Raw genomic sequence first — 4,250 nt, 5'->3', positions numbered from 1 at the left:
AGACACCAGGGACCGGCGATCAGCTTGGGAGAGCCCGGTTTCTCGCTCTTCTCCCTCTCTTGTCGCCTAATACTTAGCAAAAAGCTTTTCCACTCTCTTTTGGAAGAAGAAACTGTGCCAGTAAAGAAAACATCCCCAATCTTGTTCTAGAATGTAGACGAAGGTCTTTAGAGGGTTTAGGAAGAAGTAAAAGATAGATGCCAAAAACTGCTTCTATTCAAATATTAATGTCAATGGAAAAGGTAAAAGAGTGGTCAAATAGTGTTTTCTCTCCGTTTGAAAGCTGCTCCCACTATGCCGGGGTGTGGCGGCTTGGTTCTGCGCCTTTCGGAAGCTGCCGCTCGCTCCGCTTTTTAGAGGCGAAGAAGCGGCATCTTTGCGCACAGAGCATGGTGGCGGTCGCAGGGAGCTTCGGAGAGCTGTTTGTGTGGAAAGACACCAGGGACAGGCGATCAGCTTGGGAGAACCCAGTTTCTCGCTCTTCTCCCTCTCTTGTCGCCTAATACTTAGCAAAAAGCTTTTCCACTCTCTTTTGGAAGAAGAAACTGTGCCAGTAAAGAAAACATCCCCAATCTTGTTCTAGAATGTAGACGGAGGTCTTTAGAGGGTTTAGGAAGAAGTAAAAGATAGATGCCAAAAACTGCTTCTATTCAAATATTAATGTCAATGGAAAAGGTAAAAGAGTGGTCAAATAGTGTTTTCTCTCCGTTTGAAAGCTGCTCCCACTATGCCGGGGTGTGGCGGCTTGGTTTTGCGCCTTTCGGAAGCTGCCGCTCTCTCCGCTTCTTAGAGGTGAAGAAGCGGCATCTTTGCGCACAGAGCATGGTGGCGGTCGCAGGGAGCTCCGGAGAGCGGCTTGTGTGGAAAGACACCAGGGACCGGCGATCAGCTTAGGAGAGCCCGGTTTCTCGCTCTTCTCCCTCTCTTGTCGCCTAATACTTAGCAAAAAGCTTTTCCACTCTCTTTTGGAAGAAGAAACTGTGCCAGTAAAGAAAACATCCCCAATCTTGTTCTAGAATGTAGACGGAGGTCTTTAGAGGGTTTAGGAAGAAGTAAAAGATAGATGCCAAAAACTGCTTCTATTCAAATATTAATGTCAATGGAAAAGGTAAAAGAGTGGTCAAATACTGTTTTCTCTCCGTTTGAAAGCTGCTCCCACTATGCCGGGGTGTGGCGGCTTGGTTCTGCGCCTTTCGGAAGCTGCCGCTCTCTCCGCTTCTTAGAGGCGAAGAAGCGGCATCGTTGCGCACAGAGCATGGTGGCGGTCGCAGGGAGCTCCGGAGAGCGGCTTGTGTGGAAAGACACCAGGGACCGGCGATCAGCTTAGGAGAGCCCGGTTTCTCGCTCTTCTCCCTCTCTTGTCGCCTAATACTTAGCAAAAAGCTTTTCCACTCTCTTTTGGAAGAAGAAACTGTGCCAGTAAAGAAAACATCCCCAATCTTGTCCTAGAATGTAGACGGAAGTCTTTAGAGGGTTTAGGAAGAAGTAAAAGATAGATGCCAAAAACTGCTTCTATTCAAATATTAATGTCAATGGAAAAGGTAAAAGAGTGGTCAAATACTGTTTTCTCTCCGTTTGAAAGCTGCTCCCACTATGCCGGGGTGTGGCGGCTTGGTTCTGCGCCTTTCGGAAGCTGCCGCTCTCTCCGCTTCTTAGAGGCGAAGAAGCGGCATCTTTGTGCACAGAGCATGGTGGCGGTCGCAGGGAGCTCCGGAGAGCGGCTTGTGTGGAAAGACACCAGGGATCGGCGATCAGCTTGGGAGAGCCCGGTTTCTCGCTCTTCTCCCTCTCTTGTCGCCTAATACTTAGCAAAAAGCTTTTCCACTCCCTTTTGGAAGAAGAAACTGTGCCAGTAAAGAAAACATCCCCAATCTTGTCCTAGAATGTAGACGGAAGTCTTTAGAGAGTTTAGGAAGAAGTAAAAGACAGATGCCAAAAACTGCTTCTATTCAAATATTAATGTCAATGGAAAAGGTAAAAGAGTGGTCAAATACTGTTTTCTCTCCGTTTGAAAGCTGCTCACAGTATGCCGCTCTTGTGCGGCTTGGTTCTTCGCATTTGGGCAGCTGCCGCTCTCTCCGTTTCTTAGGGGAGATGAAGCGGCATCATTGCGCACAGAGCATGGTGGCGGTCGCAGGGAGCTCCGGAGCGCTGTTTGCATGGAAAGACACCAGGGACCGGCGATCAGCTTAGGAGAGCCCGGTTCCTCGCTCTTCTCCCTCTCTTGTCGCCTAATACTTAGCAAAAAGCTTTTCCACTCTCTTTTGGAAGAAGAAACTGTGCCAGTAAAGAAAACATCCCCAATCTTGTTCTAGAATGTAGACGGAGGTCTTTAGAGGGTTTAGGAAGAAGTAAAAGATAGATGCCAAAAACTGCTTCTATTCAAATATTAATGTCAATGGAAAAGGTAAAAGAGTGGTCAAATACTGTTTTCTCTCCGTTTGAAAGCTGCTCACAGTATGCCGCTCTTGTGCGGCTTGGTTCTTCGCATTTGGGCAGCTGCCGCTCTCTCCGTTTCTTAGAGGAGAAGAAGCGGCATCTTTGCGCACAGAGCATGGTGGCGGTCGCAGGGAGCTCCGGAGAGCTGTTTGCGTGGAAAGACACCAGGGACCGGCGATCAGCTTGGAGAGCCCAGTTTCTCGCTCTTGTCCCTCTCTTGTCGCCTAATACTTAGCAAAATCTTTTCCACTCTCTTTTGGAAGAAGAAACTGTGCCAGTAAAGAAAACGTCCCCAATCTTGTTCTAGAATGTACACAGAGGTCTTTAGAGGGTTTAGGAAGAAGTAAAAGATAGATGCCAAAAACTGCTTCTATTCAAATATTAATGTCAATGGAAAAGGTAAAAGAGTGGTCAAATACTGTTTTCTCTCCGTTTGAAAGCTGCTCCCACTATGCCGGGGTGTGGCGGCTTGGTTTTGCGCCTTTCGGAAGCTGCCGCTCTCTCCGCTTCTTAGAGGTGAAGAAGCGGCATCTTTGCGCACAGAGCATGGTGGCGGTCGCAGGGAGCTCCGGAGAGCGGCTTGTGTGGAAAGACACCAGGGACCGGCGATCAGCTTAGGAGAGCCCGGTTTCTCGCTCTTCTCCCTCTCTTGTCGCCTAATACTTAGCAAAAAGCTTTTCCACTCTCTTTTGGAAGAAGAAACTGTGCCAGTAAAGAAAACATCCCCAATCTTGTTCTAGAATGTAGACGGAGGTCTTTAGAGGGTTTAGGAAGAAGTAAAAGATAGATGCCAAAAACTGCTTCTATTCAAATATTAATGTCAATGGAAAAGGTAAAAGAGTGGTCAAATACTGTTTTCTCTCCGTTTGAAAGCTGCTCCCACTATGCCGGGGTGTGGCGGCTTAGTTCTGCGCCTTTCGGAAGCTGCCGCTCTCTCCGCTTCTTAGAGGCAAAGAAGCGGCATCTTTGCGCACAGAGCATGGTGGCGGTCGCAGGGAGCTCCGGAGAGCGGCTTGTGTGGAAAGACACCAGGGACCGGCGATCAGCTTAGGAGAGCCCGGTTTCTCGCTCTTCTCCCTCTCTTGTCGCCTAATACTTAGCAAAAAGCTTTTCCACTCTCTTTTGGAAGAAGAAACTGTGCCAGTAAAGAAAACATCCCCAATCTTGTCCTAGAATGTAGACGGAAGTCTTTAGAGAGTTTAGGAAGAAGTAAAAGACAGATGCCAAAAACTGCTTCTATTCAAATATTAATGTCAATGGAAAAGGTAAAAGAGTGGTCAAATACTGTTTTCTCTCCGTTTGAAAGGTGCTCACAGTATGCCGCTCTTGTGCGGCTTGGTTCTTCGCATTTGGGCAGCTGCCGCTCTCTCCGTTTCTTAGGGGAGATGAAGCGGCATCATTGCGCACAGAGCATGGTGGCGGTCGCAGGGAGCTCCGGAGAGCTGTTTGCGTGGAAAGACCAGGTACCGGCGATCAGCTTAGGAGAGCCCGGTTTCTCGCTCTTCTCCCTCTCTTGTCGCCTAATACTTAGCAACAAGCTTTTCCACTCTCTTTTGGAAGAAGAAACTGTGCCAGTAAAGAAAACATCCCCAATCTTGTTCTAGAATGTAGACGGAGGTCTTTAGAGGGTTTAGGAAGAAGTAAAAGATAGATGCCAAAAACTGCTTCTATTCAAATATTAATGTCAATGGAAAAGGTAAAAGAGTGGTCAAATAGTGTTTTCTCTCCGTTTGAAAGCTGCTCCCACTATGCCGCTCTTGTGCGGCTTGGTTCTTCGCATTTGGGCAGCTGCCGCTCTCTCCATCTCCCGA

The sequence above is a fragment of the Molothrus ater genome, chromosome 4 (genome assembly GCF_012460135.2).
Source record: "Molothrus ater isolate BHLD 08-10-18 breed brown headed cowbird chromosome 4, BPBGC_Mater_1.1, whole genome shotgun sequence".
In the NCBI taxonomy this organism is placed as follows: Eukaryota; Metazoa; Chordata; class Aves; order Passeriformes; family Icteridae; genus Molothrus; species Molothrus ater.
This window is presented reverse-complemented; position numbering follows the sequence as displayed.